The following is a 19220-nucleotide window of genomic DNA, read 5'->3' on the forward strand; positions in this document are numbered from 1 at the left end:
CTAGAAATTACAAAGAGTAGAATTTGAGGTATTCTTATTACAGAATGAGTATTATGTGACATGATGGATATTATTAACACATATCTACTGTAAATATTATGAGATTTGGTATGATATTTTCTTATATACATACATATGCACTGATAATATCCAACCAACCTTCTTCCACCCTTGATGGCCCAGAACCCTTCCCAGTCAGAATCAACACTCTACTTTCACATCAATTTTATTTTAGCTGCCATGTATAATAGACAACATGTGATACTTTTCTTTCTGTGTCTCTTTTTTTCTCTTAGCATTACACCATCCAGCTCCATTTATTTTTCTGAAAATTACAGGATCTCATTTTTGTTATGGCTGGATAATAAAACACCATTGTGAATACATAACATATCGCTTACCTATAGAACTAATTTATCTCTTTTTATGTATTGCTAAAAATACTATTACACAATTTAAATTTATGCAATAAAATACTTTAGCCATTTTGGGGGTGTACTGGGAATTGAACTCAGGGGTACCCGACCACTGAGCCATATCTCCAGTCCTATTTTGTATTTTATTTAGAAACAGGGTCTCACTGAGTTGCGTAGCACCTCGCTGTTGCTAAGGCTGGCTTTGAACTCACGACCCTTCTGTCTTAGCCTCCTGAGCTGCTGGGATTACAGCCATGAACCACTGTGCCCAGTTTGCATGCATTCTTTTAGATTATATTATTGTGTGGATATCAAAATTATAATGCACACAAATCCATTCACTGACAAAATTCACTTGTTCACAGCATAAATATTTTAACAAAAATAATAATAGCCAAAAAATGGAAACAGCTAGGCTCAGTATCACATGCCTGTAATCCCAACAGTTTAGGAGTCTGAGGCCAGTGGTCATGAGTTCAAACCTAGCCTTAGCCACTTAGCAAGGCCCTATCTCTAAAAAATAAAAAAGGGTTGGGGGTGTGGTCAGTGGTTAAGCACCCATGAAAATTCCCAGTACCCAAAAAAAAAAAAAAAAAAAAAGGAAGAGGAAGCAACCTAATGTCCAATAAATGGGCAGAAGAAAAGAAGTACTGATTGATGCTTTAACATAAATGAGCCTTGAAAACATTATGCTAAATGAAAGATGACAGACAACAAAGGCCACACGTTTTATGATTCTACTCACATGGAATGTTCAGAAGTGGCAAGTCCATAGAGACAAAGTAGAGTAATGCTTGCTAGGGATTGAGAAAGGAAGGAAAAAGCATTACTGCTAATGGATACAGGTTTTTTCCTAAGGTGATGACAATATTCTAAGATTGATTGTAATAATATAACTCAATATATTGTTAAAACTTTTAATTATAGAACTTACATGGATGACTCTATGAATATGCACTGTATCACAGTACAGTGACAATATGAAAAATAATGTTATATGCTTTTTCAAAAAAAGATATTCATAACTATAAATTTTCATTGAAACAATACTTTTGCTGAATTCCATTAGTTTTGGCATATTGTGTTTTTGCTTTCATTCATCTCAACATGTTTTAAAATTTCTCTTGTGACTTTTTTGTTGACCCAGTGGTTATTTCAGACTGTGTTGCTTAATTTTCACATAGTTTATATTTGGCAAATTTCCTTCTGTTACTGATTTCCAGTTTTATTCTGTTGTGGTCAGAGGACATAGTATGGTTTCAATCTCTTTAAGTTTAAAAATTGAGGCTCCTTTTGTGTCCCAATTTTTGGTCCATCCTGGAATCTTTCATATGCCCTTGAAAAGAATATGTAGCTTCCTGTTTGGGTTTGACTGTTTTATAGATGTCTACTATGTCTATTTGTTTTATGATGTTTGTGTTAGTCAGCTTTTCATCCCACTGTGATAAATTCCTGATAAAAACAATATAGAGGAGGAAAGATCTATTTTTTGGCTCATGGTTTCAGTCTATAGTAAGCTGGCTCCAAGGCAGAAACATCATGTTGGAACGGCATGGCATAGGAAATCTGCTCAGCTTGTGGCAGCCAAGAAACAGAGAGGGATGAGGAGCCAAGGATAAGATATGTTCCTAGGAGCATGCCCCCAGTGACCTACTTCCTCCAAGCATGCTCCAGCTGCTAGTAGTTTTTACTACCTTTCAGTAATCCATTCAGCAATCATCGGATTAATCTATTGATGAGGTTAAAGCCTCATGATCCAATCAATTCTCAAAAACCTCTAAATATTGCTGCCTGTGGAATAAATCTTCAACACATGACCTTCTGAGGAACATTCCAGATCCAAATCATAACATTCTCCTCCATATTCCGAAAGCTCATGCCCATCTCATAATGCAAAATACAGTCCATCTCCAAGAGTCCCTGCAGTCTTAATAGTTCCAGCATTGCTCAAAACTTGTAGTCCAAAGTCTCCTCTGAGACTCAGGTTACTTTAAGTTCTGAGTCCTGGCAACTATCAAAAAGCAAATTATATGCTTCCAAACGTACAATGGCCTGGGGCAAACATTCTCATTACAGAAGGGAGGAATAGTGGTATAGAAAGGAAGGATGGACCAAAGCAAGATTGAAATGCATCAGGGTAAACATTAAGTCATATAGCCACATGTCCAGCATCCAAAGCACATGATGGCAGGATGTGGGTCCTAAAGGGCTTGGAAAGTCCCACCCCTATGGCCTTTTGGGTTGCAGTCCATATGTCCTCTTTCTTGGGATGACTACTTGCTGCCCACAGCTTTCTTGGGCAGATTTTTCCACATTCCTGGCATCTCTAACTTCTTGGGGGGTCTCCAATGCAATTTTGGCTTCACTCTCATTGTTTTACACATCACCCTCTCAGGGGCTGCTTGCAAGTATTCTAACCCTGGGACATCCTGAGATGCCCTTAAGCCATATTTCCTATTTCTTAGTGCAAAGTGCTCATTTCTGTTTAATGGTGCTAATCTCCTCAGCTACCACACACTTTCCTTGGCCCCAATTTTAGTGCAGTTTTCGGGCGAATCTGCAGAAAAGCAGCTTCAAATCTTTCTTCTATGCTTTTTACTCATGATTATCACTGCCGCAGTCTGGCTGGGCACAAATCATGAGCCACTCAAGCAGGAACAAACTGTATTTCTGAACTCCCACAGCATTCCACGCACACTCCCCAGGAACTCTCCCGAACGCCACCCACGCGGCTCCTCCAGGAACACACCACACACCAACCCAACCGGAACTTCCTCCCCCAGGCTGCGTGTGGACTCACTCTCAGAACCCCACAAGAACTCAACAGGAACTCCAAAGTAGCGGGGCGCCGGAGGCAGCAAGAGCCATCCTATTACCAGACAGTAAAGGTCTAATATACAATTGAATACACAACCTGTTTCAACCCAACATCATCTTAATGGCTCACCTCTCAACCATACTTCTGGTAAAATGCCAGGGGCCATTCCGACTCCGCTGTGGCTCTCAGCAATCACAGTAAACCTGACTGAAGGCAGCCATAAATACCTATGCAACCAGCTGATTGCTGTACTGCCTTGATATTTCCTCTGCCAGGTGGAGTGTTCTGTCATGTTTAAATTCATCATTGCATAGTCTTAGGGCATAGACAAAATGAAGACAAACTCTTTGCCAGAATGAAATACAAATGGCCTCTTGTCCAATTCCTAATAGAGTCCTTGTTCCCATCTAAAATCCTATGAGTACAGTATTTGCAATTTACATTCCTATCACCATTCTGGTCTTCTAAAATCATACCAGAATTGCCCATTAAGTTCTGTTTCCAACATTCTCTGGCTTATCTAGCCTGCATCTCTAAACTTTTCTAAATTCCTCCTTTAAAACATTTCCAAAGTCTTCTGAACCACATGGTCAGGTACAGTCACAGCACTATAACTTATCTGTATCCGTTTCTGTGTTTGTGAGCTTTTTGTTACTATGACAAATACCCAAGAAAAACAACATAAAGGAGGAAAGATGTATTTTGCCCCATGGTTTCAGAGATTTCACTCAATGGTCAGGGGCTCCATTTCTTGGGGCCTGAGGTAAGGCATGATATGGTGAAGGAGCATGGTAGAAGAAAGCTACTCAGCTTATGGCAGCTGGGAAGCAGAGAAAGGAAGGAGCCATGCGTATGCTCCATGGGCATGTTCCCAGAGACCTATTTCTTCCAACCATGCCCCACCTGCCTATAGTTTCCACCACCTCCCAGTGGGTCATTCAGCTATCAGTGATGTCAGAGTTCTTATCAGTTCCCAAAAGCCCCACCTCTAGACATTGCTAAAATGGGGAACAAGCCTTGAACACATGAACTTCTGGAAGACATTCCAGATCCAAACTGTAACAGTGTTGTTCAAGTCTTGTATTTCCTTCCTAATATTTTGGTAAGTTCTTCTATTATTAAAAATGGGATAATGGAGTCACCATCTATTATGTAGAATTTCTATATCTCCCCATTGTCTGTCCATTTATGCAAGTATTTTGGGACTTTGCTGTTAGATGCATATATGTTTATAACTGATATATCTTATTGATAGATTACCATTTTAAACATTATATAATATCTTCTGTTTATAACTGATAACAAACATTTTAAACCTCCTTTTCTCAAACAATTTTTGTCTTAAAGCCTGCTTTATTTGTAAAGCTACTATAGATATCAATTGATTATTTACTTGGAATACTAACCTTTTCCACCCATTTACTTTAAGCGTATTTGTGTCTTTGGGTCTAAAATGAGTCTCTTGTGGACACAATATATTTGTATGATGTTTTTTTTTTTCCAGTTATCTATCCTTCTGATCTTTGCCTTTTAAAATCCATTCACATTTAATATATTTACTGATAGGGAACAACTTCTGACATTTTGCTATTTGAATTTTAATATATCATGTCTTCTCCCCATTTTCTTTATTACTGACTTTTTTGTTTCATTAATTTTTTTATATTATACAATGTTGACTCCCTTCTCAATTCCATATATATATATAATATACATATAATTACATAAATCATATAATTATATATAAAAATTATATAATTATATATATAAATATATATATAATTTTATATATATATATATATATATATATATATATATGTTATAAATCTTCTTAATAGTTACCCAGGGGATTACAATTATAATGTTAATTATAACAATATAGTCCAGAGTAATACCAACTTTATTTGAAAAATCTACCAAAACATTTGCTCTAATGTAGCTCCACCCTTTCAACATTGTTATTTTCATAAATTTCATACTTATATATTATATACCCATATATTATATTATATACCCATATATTTTTATACAGTAGTTTTAAAAGTCATATGTTAAAGAGTTACATTCCAAAAATAAACTAATACTGTCTTTTGTGTTATCCTATATAGTTACCTTTACCATGTGCTTTATTTTTTGGCTTGGATTCCAGCCCAATATAGGCTGGAAGTTTCCCTTTTGTATTTCTACTAGGGAAGGTCCAGTTCATAGGAAGAACGTTTAGTCCAAAAAGAATACAAATACCATCTGAGATCAGGGTTGACCAGATGAAGATGGGAGTGAATTTCCACACAAGTGCTCAAGGATGTCATGGCTCAATCACTTGGTTTTCTTGATGACAGGGATTCTCAGTTCGTCTGCTCAGGATGAAGAGGGAAGTGTGCAGACAGCATGACTGACCCAATAGGAGGTTTGAAGTAATAACTAAGAATACAAGAGATGGAGCTGAGACTAGAGCAGTCTTCCTACAATCATCTATTTGACTTTGACACTTGCCTAGGAATTCATTCCGCTGTGCAGGATATTTTCCTTTCCGAGTTCCTATGAACAAAGCGGCTATTGGCTCACTGCAGTTCCTACCTCAGCCACCTTGCCTGTTCTCCCAGTAGGTGGTGCTGTGCCGAGGGAGGTTGGTCCCAGCAAACCTTGCGGCATGAGTCAGAGCTTCTCTCTGTGACGCTTCACGTCGTGCGGCGGCGCAGAGGTTGGCGTGGTGGTGAGAGGAGCCGCTTTCTTCTTCGTGAGGAGACTGAGGAGGTTGAGGGAGGAGGAGGCCAGGACTGGGCCAGGACTGAACAAAGACTGAAATAGCACTGAGCGAGGACTGTGGGGAGAGAGTTGGTGGCTGCAGACTCCCCGGGCCGGGGCGGAAGTAGCAGCGGTGAAGCCGTCGCTCTACTTCCTAGGCCGCAGCAGCCATGGCGGTGGAATTTGGCGACCATGCCAGTGGCTTTCGCCATAACGAGGTGATCCGGTTCATTAATAATGAAGTTCTCATGAACGGTGGTGGCCCGGAGTTCTACATGGCCTTTCGCTCTCGGCCCTGGAACGAGGTGGAGGATCGGCTTCGCACTGTGGTGGTGGACCCGCAGATGCCTCGTGCCCTCAAGAGGGCGTGCACCTGGAGCGCCCTGGCCCTGGGCGTGCGAGTGGTGGCCAGGCAGCGGGAGCAGCAGGGGCGTCGGGTCCGTAGGCTACAGGATCAGGTGGAGGAGCGCGAGGCAACTTGCTGGGCGCTGGCTTCCGAGTTGCAGCGGCTGCGTGAGGAGCGCGATGAGGTGGTTACACAGTTGCTCTTCGCCCGATCTGCCTTGCAACAGGCAGTGAATGAAAGTGATATGCTGCGTGGGAGGCTGTTCCAGGTTGAAGGGGTGGCACAGGTTGCCCCTCCAGCCCATGATATAGTCCCTAGTCTGAGAGCCGATCAACCAGGGCCTGCAGTTTGGCCCCAGAATGCACAGCAGCAGCTAGAAGTGGGAGCCGTAGGGAGAAATGACAGGCTGTATTTCGAGGCCCCAACACCAGCCCCGACAGCTGTCCTTTATATGCCAGGACCCCCGACTCCTTGGGCCTCGCCTGTGCAACCCCCTGTACAAGTCCCGGTGCCACAGTCAGTCCCATTCCCACCACCATTACCAGTGGGATTCCCGTACTTGCCACCTCCACCACCTGCAGGAGTCATGGAAGCAGAAGCAGGAGTAGTCCCACTTCAGATGCCATCTGTGGGGTTCTGTCCACCTGGCTCCTGGGTTGCAGGGAACTTCCAGAATGAGACAGTCCCTCTGTGGGACCAGAGATACTATGTCCAGGCTGAAGGTCCTGCGAACCTTCAGGGGTCTGTCCTAGGGGACAACAGAAGCCTCAGCCAGGAAGGTCTAGAGAAACCCCAGGTGATGGCTCCTCTAGTCAACATGGGGAACTGTGGCCAAGAAGTAGGTCCACAGAGGTCCCAGGGAATGCTCCCCCATGAGGACAGTGTGTGTCATATCCAACAGGAAGAACCAGAGCAGTCTCAAGGGATGACTTCCCTAGTTGACATAGGGAGTCATATCAAGGAAGAAGGTCCAGAAATACCCCAGGGGATGGTCTCCCTGGGAGACACAGGGACCCCTAGCGAAGAAGAAGGTCTACAGAGTGTTCAGGGGATGGTCTCCCTGGTTGACCTGGGTAACCACAGCCAGGAAGAGAGTCCACAGATGCCCCAGGTAACACACCTACTTGAAGAAAGTCAGCACCATAGCCAAGAAGAAGTTCATCAGAGGCCTGAGGGAATGCATTCCCTGGAGCACAGCAGAAGCCACTGCCAGGAAGAAGGTCCAGAGAGGGCCCAGGGAATGGCACCCCTTGAGTTCAGTGGGAGCAACAGCCAGGAAGAAGAACATTTACAGAGAGCTCTGGGGATAACTTTCTCAGGGTTGAACAGAAGTCATGATCTGGAAGAAGGTGCAGAGAGGCCCCAGACAACCCCTGTGTGGGAGAGCTGGAGTCAAGCTGTGAGAGAAAGCCCAAAGAAACAGCAGCCTAAGTGGCAGAAGGCCAAGCAACCACAAAGGAAAAGAACACTGGGTTCCCAGCATCAGGAGAAGTATGCCTCACGCTACAATCAAGAGAATTGGGTCTGTCTATGGTGTAAAGCAATGAATTTTTCATGGCGCACAGCTTGTTACAAATGCAAGAAAGCCTCTGTGCCAGTTGAGGGTGGAGGTGTCAACACAGGACAAACTCACTGATTTCAGGAAGGTAAGTAAGAATGGAAACACTTTAAAGAGAAACCAATTTCCTAAGTCCCCCTGCCACCTTCTGACCAAAAGGTAACTTCACAGAAAATATGATACCAAAATTATTCAGAAAATCAAGTAAAATAACCTATTATCTCATTACTCAGATTAACTACTTTTTACTATTGTGAACACAAATGTAATTATTTATATTATTTCATTCATTTACTTCAACAAAGAGAGGCTATTGAAAAACATTCTTTAAATTGGAAATTTCTCCTAATTGCATTTAAATTTTGCAGGTGGTGGATTCTTGATGGCTGTTATGGAGTGGTTTATACCCTGGAGAATCTGATTATGAAGACTTTCCCCATGCAACCCCTCTTTTCTATTTTCTTCTTAACCCCCTTTTCCTGAAAATGCTATGTATTTGGGAACAGCCATATGGTTATAGAGTTATGAGCTATGTTGAATTTTAGAAAGCACTTTTTCTTGAAAACACTCTTGTCCCTTTGGAAACTACTATAGTGTTCATGTTTGATTCTTTTTGGTTCTTAAGTTTTATAGGTGAGGTCCTGTTTTTTTTTTTTTGTTGTTGTTGTTTTTTTTTTGTCTCAATCCCACTTTGTTGCTGAAGAAGTTGAATCTTACCCACTAAAAGATCTCATCAGAGCTGAAAGAAATTACACCTTGCTTTTGATGGACCCATACTTTACTGAGACCCCTCACCACCACTGACTGGAGCTGAGAAGAGAGGAAATCAGTGAAGAAGAGATACCTTAGTACTCTTCAGGTGGACAATGAAAAACTAAATTGCTTTGTTAGCAATTAATTTTTCCACTGGGACAAGGAATTAATTTGGAAGAGTTTGGCAGGGGTTGAACTGTTAAATTCTATATATGATAGCAAATTGATTAATTTCATTTAATTCTAAAAAATGTTATTAACTGAACTACATGGTATTATCTGGTGCTTATAGCATAATCTTTTTCTGTTGTTTAAATGATAGGAAAGAGCATAATTTGAGATACAATGTAAGTCAGGAATGTCTTTTTTTGCCTTGCATGTAGTATGGCCTTGGGTAAAACCAATTGAGATAACATTCAGATCATTTTTGTTTTCTGGGGGCAAAGTAATTGAGTGACCAAACTACTCATCTCCTTGGTCACAAGGTAGACAAATGAGCAGTGGCAAATACCAGCAAGGTGTCCTCATGAAAGTGTGGACCAACTATCATCCTAGCTGCCCTGCAGCTCACCAGAAAGATCACTGAACTGTCATGAAAAAAGGTAGTATTTGGGGAATGTTGACTATACATTCTAGCCCTCCTGGCTGCCCCCATCTCAAGCACCTTTCCATCTAATAGTGAATAACAAAATGGATTCCAAAGACAGACATGGGGCAATGCTCTTTGTATGGCCAGTGCTTCTCTTAGGAGAACTAATTGGGTTAAAATAGAATGGAATCAGGGCTAGCACTCCAGAGTGCTCTTGGGTCCCTTTTCTTTCACTGGATGTGTTATGCAGGCTTTCTGTTTCCCCAAGGCAGCTTCAAGGCAAGGAGGAACCAGGATAGAGCCCAGGGAGTGGGAGGTGAGAGGTGAGATCCACTTCCAGTCTGAACAAAAGGTTTTCCAAAGTTCCCTTGGAGATCCTGCCCACCTCAATGATGTTAATGAGGGGGTTTTCTGATCCTAATTAGCAATAAAGAGTTTGCACTTCTCATATGTATCCTGTGTAGTGTGTATGGTATGGAGGTGGGATTGGGGGTGGGAGGCAGATTTGCTTAGAGGCGACAGATTAAATCATTTTCTCTATCTCAGTGAGATGAAGGGAATTTCAATCTCATTCCCTATTGGAGGACTCCTTCTCTTCTTTCCATTCATCCAAGAATTGGAGGTACCTCTTTGGTGCCTTCACTATCCAGGTCCACATGGTCCCTTGAAGGTGGGCATGTCTGCTGTTCTAAGGCTGGTGGGACATGCAGAAAGGGGGCTTAGGTAGGAAGGTGCTTCTGCCTAGGCTAGAGTCCTAAAGCTTCCCTCCATGTATGGAGAAGCTGTTTCCCTGAAGTCTTGTCTCCTCCAGGCCCCCTGATGTCCTACGAGTAGAAATTTTCCTCCTGCCTTTCTGCCCTCCAAGGTACTGTCCCCTCCTACACACAATATCTTCAAGGTGCTCATGATTCTGGGAAGTAGCCATCCTGTAGGCTGTTCAGAACAAATATTCCATGAGGTTAAGGGGAATGGAGGCTGGTTACCTGCTTGACTTAGGGACAGGAATGGGAACAGAGAACAAAAGTGACCTTGCCTCACTAGAATTTTCACTTCCCTAAGAGCTAATGATTATGGGGGGAGAGCTTTGTTATTGGAAGGGGAGCATTGGAGTGGAAGGGATTCAATATGGACATCAAATCCAAAGCTATGTTGCCTGGGTTGGGGTGGACTTTGTGATATTCATGTTTGATGATAGTTCCTTGAAATTTTTAGAATATAGGACACAGATGAGACTTGGGAATGTTCCAGCATAATCTATTTTCATATACCAGCAGATCATTCTAGATCTCACTATAATTGCTGCTTTTATGGCTTCAAAACAGACTCTGCTATTCATTGGCACACATTTAGGTCTATATGAAAATAGATTCCCTCTATGCGTAGCTTTTATGTATTTTAATATGATTATACAGTCTTCCAGGGCTGACCTTTTTCAAAGCAACCTGAATTCATTGAGGCTGCCAAATCACTATTTTCTTTTAGGCTGGATACACAAAAGAAAGGGCAGCAGGTTTCTATGACAAGAGCGTGGGCTTTGAAGCCAGAAAGACCTGAGTTCAGAAACTTGCTCCATTACTCACTAGCCATGTGACCTCAAAGAAATTACTAAATTTCTCTGGGCTCCAACAAATTTTAGTTCCCATTCCCTACCATTGGAGTTCTGATCTTGATGCTAGGGTAATGAGTATAGGTTTTATTAGGGGCTAATGGTGAGAGCTACCATTGAGTGCTAACTGTGTGCCAGACTTTCTAAGCATATTATGCCTTTTGTTGACTGTAGTTATGATAAGTATCTATGTTAATATTTCTTCAAAATGGGCACTATCATACCATTTTACAAATGTGTTAAGTCAATACCCAAATTTGGTGATTGGTGAAGCCTGGCTTCAAAATGAAATTTGACTGGCTCCGTATGTCTGTATTTGTAGGGCATAATGTAACATGTGGGGCATGTTGCATCAGAAAGGAGGAAACCTAACTTGCTATCCGCTTCCTGGTCCTGGGGCCTCATGTGGCTAAGATAGCACCTGGCGATCAGCCAGAAGGCATTGCCGTGAGGAAAAATCAGACCTCCTCTGGGATAGGCTCAGAACCCTTCTGCCCTCGTGGACAGCTCATGTCTCCTATTACTGCCTGTAGGATGGGTATACATGTGAACTCGCCCCACCCTGCTGACCTTTACCCTGATTGGCTCCTGTGCTTTATATTAGCTGTGTGTGTTTTTTCAATAAACTGAGATCCGGCTTTGACTGGTCTCCCTGATTGTCCTCTGGCAGGGGAGGGCTGGGTTCGGTTGGTCAGTGGGCCTTTCCTTTCTTGGTTGTCCTGGTTGGGGCGTGCTATCTCCCAATCTCTCCTGCAGGTCAGGAGGGAAGGGGGTGGGGAGCTAAAAAACCCCGACATGTATTCTTCCCATTATATCATATCACACTATCTTAACCTTTTACCCATTCTGAGAATATATCCAAATTTTAGGATGTGAGACTATCTAGGCTGCCAGTGAGTAGGACCATTTATAATCTTAATCATGAGGACTCCCCAAGTTTCCTCATTGACTAATGTTTATTTTTTTATATTTAATAAAAATATTCAGAAACACATTGAAATAAGTATAGGAAGTGTTGCTGCACTAGATATCTATAACCCAGAATACCTCATACAATTCTTTGAGTATAACACCCTATTTTGTTCACTGTTGGAAGCATTCTCTTCAATGGACCTAGGAATTCCTCCAGTCAATTAAATTCTGACCTGTCTGGTCTAACTTCTCTGGGGTATAAAGCAATTGTTGATAAACATTTTGTCATCCCAAGTGTCAATTTTAGAGGTAAGCAATGCCCTTAAGATCTTTTTTTTTATTACTTTGCAGATCAGGTAAACAGCAAGTATTCAGGACAGTGTTGTTATCAGTTGGGTAATGTACTCTGTGGAAGTAATTGTTATTGCCTTCAATGACCTTGTGTTCCGTTAGAAAAAAATAAGGTAAGTATTCAATAGACTGTAGTTTTCAGCCTTTTCCTTAGTTGTTAACATCATCTTTTGGCCTGTAGATATCATTTTTTTGAAAGATTCTATATAACAAAGGGCATCAATTAGTAAATGATTATTTTCTCATTTAAAATTAAGAATGCCTCTATAAGAATGCCTCACAGTCAATATACTTTTAACAAGAAGCAGTCTTTTACCATTTGAATATAGGATTTTTGTGATGATTCATTGAATTGTGTTATTACTATTATTGTTACATGCAGCTGAATCACAGGCAAATAGACCATTTTTGTAGGCTCTTTTAAGAGTGAAACTACCTCAGAATCCATTCAATACTACCATGTTTTTTTGAGAGAGAGAGAGAGAATTTTTTTAATATTTACATTTTAGTTTTCGGTGGACACAACATCCTTATTTTATTTTTATGTGGTGCCGAGGATCGAACCCAGCACCCCGCGCATGCCAGGCAAGCGCGCTACCGCTTGAGCCACATCCCCAGCCCTAATACTACCATCTTAAAAGTCTACCTACTGTCTTGAGAGGCTGAGGCAGAAGGATTGTAAGTTCAAAACTAGCATCAGCAACTTAGGGAAGCCCTAAGCAACTTAGCAAGACTCTGTCTCTAAATAAAATCTAAAAAAAGGGCTGGGGATGTGGCTGAGTGGTTAAACACCTCTGGGGTAATCCCTGGGACCAAAAAAAAAAAGTTTATAAAGTTTGGGAACACAAGTTATGAGAAACCTCTGTGAATGCATACTAAATCCCAGTATTTGCTAAAGGATTTTAGAAGTATCCAAAGTCAGTATATACCATTTTGGGTTGTAAAGCCTTCATGGTAGCTAGATGGTTTCAAATTGTGCCCCCAGTGAACCCCAAAATTGCTAAGAAAGTTGGCTTTGCTTTACTTCAAAGTAATGTGTAGTATTACAGTTTCACTTGAGACATTGTCCAGGTCTTTGATTTTTATGTCTATATCTACTATTTTAGGCTTTATTCTTCATTCTGCACTACATTACTAAAATTATTGCACACAAGGCAGAAACCTATGATTACTTTTGTGGTAAGCAGCATTAAACCATATCCTAGTATTTATTAAATGATGACAAAGCGCTCTCTCAGGGTTTTGTCTATAAGTAAAAGTTTTAGGGGATTTAATATCATTTATTTTTGCTTGATATTTATTTATTTTGATCATTTTGACGAACAACATTGGCTCCAGAAAAGGAGTGAGAAAATATTGAAAATTTCATACTATTATTACTAAAATTCCCAAAATTGCATAGTTTTGAGATTTTAGAATATAGTTGACCTGCTTTGTAAAAGACTCATACTAGTGAATTCCCAATTGATCAAAGATTCTAGCATTTTTTCATGAAATCCTTATTACTGAGAAGGAAAAGAAAAACACTGCCAATGTTGCCTTATGTAACTACACAATGCATTTAAAAATCCACCATTAGCTGTTTTGTTTACCAGATGATAATAGTTAATTTGCTTTTTCAAACCTGTTTAGGGGATGTTTACAGTCCATTTCATTTTATTCCTTTTCCAAATTTTGGTGTTTGTGATGTATAGACCAAAGTAATAATTCATGTTTTAAAACATCAAAAGTTTTTTTTATAAATGTTTAGACAAAAATACATTGACAAAATAACAGTCTTTTGTAATTAATCTTGTAGATCAAGTACCAGTGGTGGAACTTTATTTTTGAGCTTCCAAAAAAAATGTACCTGATAAAACATGGAGTATAATTCAACTTTCAGAACAGATTTTTAGATGGCAAGTTGGAGCCTCATTTATATAGAAGTGATATTTGCTTGTGATGATGTCATACTCTGAGGGCCCCCACCCAGGGTCAAGGGAGGCAGAAAGATGATTCAGTCACAATCCAAAGGTACCTGGATTGATAAGGCCAAAAGAGCTACATGATGATTTATTTCTCTGTCAAGTGCTGAGGTTTAGAATGTGAAGAATTGTTTCTACCAAAGTGAGGCAGACCACAGGGTAACTGTTGTTAAATGATAAATGTCAAAATAGTCAATATCAGAAATGATGTAAAGGAGGCAAATTAGAAGCTTCTCTACTTGCAGAAAGTTCTCACTATAAGGGAAAGAGTAAGGGGAAAGGGAGGGTGCTAACTAGATTCCAGATACTGTGCTAAGATCTAGGCTAAGATCTTCCAGGGGTTTACAAACTGTAGAAAGAACAGTCTAAAATATCTGTTAGGTTCAAAGGACATCGTATACTCACTTTCATTTATCCTCAAGGGAAAGGTAAGAAAAAAATGACCAAGGAATTGCCTTCATTTGGTCTAGAAAGGAACAAAAAGAACAGTGGGTCAATAAGACATTTGTATATCCATGTTATCCCAGAATATAAGATGCCTAGATCACTTAATTTTTTTTAAGAAATGGAGTCTTGGTTTATTGCCCAGGCTGACACCAAACTCCTGGGCTCAAGCAATCCTCCTGAGTAGGTGGGACTACAGGTGCATGCCACTGTACCCTGTCTAGATCACTTTAAAAACAAACCCAAAATTATTCAGTGTTCTGTAACCTTGAATAGATAAACTGATGATCTAGATTCTAGGCTTATAAGCCTGGAAAACAGACCTTGACACTCAAGAACTTTCCACGACATAGTAACAAATGAGATCCAGGGCAAAACAGTGTGTCTGATCTAATAACCCATATCAGATGTGTTGTGTTACTGTTACCCCCAAGAATAAAACCTCAGAAGCAGGCAGTTTCAGCTAGCATTAAGGGGCTTTCTTTTAGGATAAGTAAAAGGGTTTTGCATAGAACACAGAAATATAAACAACTTGCCATCTAGAAGAAATCATGCAGGTTCAGAATGTCAGTTGAGCTAGATGTCCCACTGTAGAGCCCTATCCTTTCCTCTGTCAACATCTCTTAAGTGAATTGTAATAGTCTGTTTGCTTGTCTTCTTCACTAGCCTGTAACATACTTGAGTGCAGGTCATATGCTTTTATTCTCTCTATCCTAAGTATCTACTGTATTATCTGGTATGTAGCAGATGCTCATAAATGGTTTAAAGAATAAATATTAAAGCAGCTTAATAAATACAACAATCCTGTCTTTGGCTTCTCACTTTCAAAAGGGATTTTAGAGAAAAACAGCCTCCTATAGCCAGATATTATCTAAAGGAGGTGCTTTTAAAAAAAAAAAAAAAGAGACATTTAAAATTTTTTTCTTTTCACATTTTTTTGTAGAGGAAGTGAATTTTAGTAAGTGCTGAGAGAATGTGTAAACTCATCACAGGTGACAATATCATAACACTGTCACTGGAGAATTCACACCTATAGATAAGCTAGTGGAAGAAGAAAGTTAGCTTAGAAAGGTTAGGGAAAAAAATTTTGAAATGTCAGATCCACTCTATAACACTGACCACCCTTGGCATGGTTCTTTTAATCTACCTGGACTTGAGAACAGCCTAGGGCTTTTGAAATGAAGACAATTAGCACCTCAGACAGGGCATCCACATGCAAAATTCTATCACCTCTCAGAGACCTTAGGAGGTGACAAGTTTAGATAAGACACTTTCAACCCTGGCTGATGGTTTTTCTAACTTTTAAGGCTTTTATATTTGATTTAAATGGCATCTATATTCTAAAAGATTGTAGTTTTCTTTAAACTGTATATCTTTCTTCTTCCACCCTATGATTTTCACTTCATAGGTTATTTGAAAACAAGAACAAAATCTTTCCCTTATTGAGCGAGGCTTGAGGAAACAGATCTTGTTTCTTGCACACAAATGAGAAACAGTTCATTTCCCCTCTGTTTCTCTCTAAAAAAGCACCTTCAGCTTTCATTTAGAGCACAGGCTGGAAATGACATTTGGGGTCATCTGGTCCAACTGCATCTGACAGATGGACAAAATGAGGGGGAGAGAGAGAAAGAGAGAGAGAGAGAGAGAGAGAGAGAGGCAGAGAGAGAGAGAGAGAGAGAGAGAGAGAGGGAGAGAGAGAGAAAGAGAAAGAGATATTGAGATTTAGTGGTAAAACATGGAATATAATTCAACTTTCATAATTGTTAGACTAGGGTCCTTCCATTTCATCTTGATGTTTTAAAGGTGGGCCCAAGGTATGTAGATTGAATTTTGTGTGTGTGTGTGTGTGTGTGTGTGTGTGTGTGTGTAAAAGACTATTTCAGTGATTTTATTGTCTTGAGTGTTAATTTTATTCACTCACTCAGAAAATATACTTAGCATCTACTATGTGCCAGACACTGGGATACAATATTGAACAAAGAATACAAAATCCTGCCGTAATAGACCTTAAAGTTAAGTCGAGGAGACAGAGAAATAAACAATTAGTTAGATTATTCTGCTCCTAAGTGATTTATATTTGTTCTTGGGGCTCATTCCCTAACCATTTGTCTAAGAGTACCTCTTCTATGGCCATTGTTCTCTTGTCTCATTTCTCTCCCTTTCCTCTCTCATGTGTATGAAGAGAGTAGAGGAAGACAGCCATTTCAATTCCAATTTTCTCATACTTCAAGCTCAGCATGAAGGTTTGAATTTGCTAAAGTCAGGTTTAGTACCAGTGTAGCTCTCGAGTGAAGATGTCAGTATTTTTCATCAACACTGCACTAGTGGGCTGGCTCAGCTGTCAGCTTGCTTGTGAGATGACAATGAGGTACTGGATGTGAGAGTTGTACTATTACCTTATAATTTATCTGTTCCTTTTTTATACAATTTTAGTTGTGCTGAACCCCGCTGTACCTGGCTGCTTTGACAGGTGTGCTATTTTAGCAACATGGAACAAAACACAGAAAGAAAAGAAGAATGTATGGTATGCTTGTGCTGTCAGATCCAGGTTGCTGTGTTCCTAAGTTTGTAGACGATTTGTTCAGAGTTGTTCAGAGAGGAAAAAAAAAAAGAAGAAGAAGAAAAAGAAAAACAACAACCAACACCAAAACCGGTTAGATTTAGTTTTTAACCTATGTGACACTGAATATTCTCACAGTTCATCTGACAGGGTGTTACCCATAATGACCAATATAAGAGGATCCTCTTCCTTGTCTTTTTTTTAATATCTGAAATATCATCATTGTGATTAATTTCTCTGGGCTTACAATTTGCTTGCTCAAAATGCAGAGTCCTTGGTGGACTAATTTCTCAAGTCCTTAACATTGGAGTATGTATGCATTTACATATCACTCCGATTTCTTCCTTGACCCAAGCTGTGAAAAGATGTAGCAGGGAGTTGGTTAAAAACACATGAGGTTGGAAGATGATAAGATCATCAGTTTCCTAGAGGCATCCCCAAATGTTACCTTGAATGCTGTTTTTAAACAAAATTTTTGAAGTGTTGAAAATGACTGTAGGAGGCTTTTGTTGATGGGTTAGCTACTAAGGCTGGTCTCTCTTCAATCAAGGAGTTACTACTGGCTACTGCCAAAATTTAGAGGGTTGTTATTAACTCTGGTAGGTAGGGCATAAATATCTGCCTTTGGTGCAAACTTTGTGCCTTGCACCAAATGCAGATATTGAGATTCATTGAGGATTTAATATCATTTTCTCTACTGAGATCCCAGCCTTGCCATACTCTTAAGGAACTAGCCTCTGAAGCAGTGGAAGCAATACAACAGACAACATAGCTTTAGCTCTTCAAACTCCAATTTAAAAAGTCTTTTACATAATCTAAAGGTACACATATAAGGCTGTTCAGCTTTCAGCATTAAATAAAGTCTTATTCTGGTGATAAGTGGAGGACATTTTTGGGAGATGTTACTTAGCATATTTTGAAATAGAAGTCACACTATATAAGAGAAGGAAATGAGGTTGAAAGGTTTTTTTTTTTTTTAAATTAATGACAGTTTAGGTTTAATTGTAGAAGAAACATTCTCCAGAAATGACAGAGAATAAAAGTTACAACACAATCATCAACACTTGCAAAATGATACATAACAAATTATGTGGCTAAAATGCTGAAATCTGAGCCCTGTACACCAAAGTGTACATGTGCATCCACATAAAGACAAAGAACCAGTTAAATGATTCATTCTTTCATCTAAGACCTATTACATAGATAAATTTGAAACATATTTGCACATGCTTTCCCCCTCCCCCCGCCCCCTACTGTCTTGCTGAGTTGCTGAGGCTGGCTTTGAACCTGTGATCTTCCTGCCTCAGCCTGTTGAGTTACTGAGATTACAGGCATGCACCACTGTGCCTGACTCTGCACATGCATTTTGATTTTTGTACCTCAACCAGTATTTTGGGATCTTAGACAAGGTGTCAGGAAAAATCAGTATGTGTTCAGGACCAAGATTGTTTAAGGGACCAGGAGTATAGCTCAGTGCTTAGCATATGTGAGGCTCTTGGTCTTATCCCCAGAACAATAAAAATTAAATAACCTGTTCATGAGGTAGGAGGAGGAGGGGAAAGATTCCTCAAAGTCTGCTGTTCACCTATGACTTCTGACCTTGCAGAAAGAAGCCCCATGGCCATGTGCAGTAGTAATTGTATACTTATAGTTTTGGTTTTAGAGCTTTGGGGCCTTTCATTTTGTCATTCTGTTTCTGTCACACACAATGACATGCATAACCTGCCTCTATCATCAACCCCTTTGGGGACAAATCATCCCCAGTGGCCCTGGAGGAAAATGCAAGCGCAGAAGTATTACCAAGCACTCCTTTCTGTGTACAAGGGCTACACGGGGAGCAGTACAGTCCAATTCTTGCAAGGTCCTTTTTCCAATGTTCCTCTCCTCTCCACATGAACCCTATTTGGAGAGCAGCACATCAAAGTTTGTGGCAAGTTTGAAGGAACCTAGCTACTAAGTTGCTGAGCTGGTTTTAATTGAAGTGTGAAAAGGAGGTTTTAAGGCAGATACACAACATCCTGTTGTTCGGGCGCTTGTCTCTTTTTTGCACATCTGGCTGAACTGGGAGTCAGGTGGCTGATTTGTGCCTGGCTGTAGCAGCAGCGACAGAGTCCCTTTTACAGTCCTCTGCCTAGGCCCACCCAGAGTCTACCAGGCC

The 19220-nt window shown here is 40.3% G+C and overlaps 1 pseudogene; it reads left to right on the forward strand.

Moving 5' to 3' along the window:
- Nucleotides 1–6149: 6149 nt before the first annotated feature.
- Nucleotides 6150–7961, forward strand: LOC143638665 (testis-expressed protein 13D pseudogene; annotated as a pseudogene).
- The last annotated feature ends 11259 nt before the right edge of the window (nt 7962–19220 follow it).

The sequence above is a fragment of the Callospermophilus lateralis genome, chromosome X (assembly GCF_048772815.1).
Source record: "Callospermophilus lateralis isolate mCalLat2 chromosome X, mCalLat2.hap1, whole genome shotgun sequence".
Taxonomy (NCBI): Eukaryota; Metazoa; Chordata; class Mammalia; order Rodentia; family Sciuridae; genus Callospermophilus; species Callospermophilus lateralis.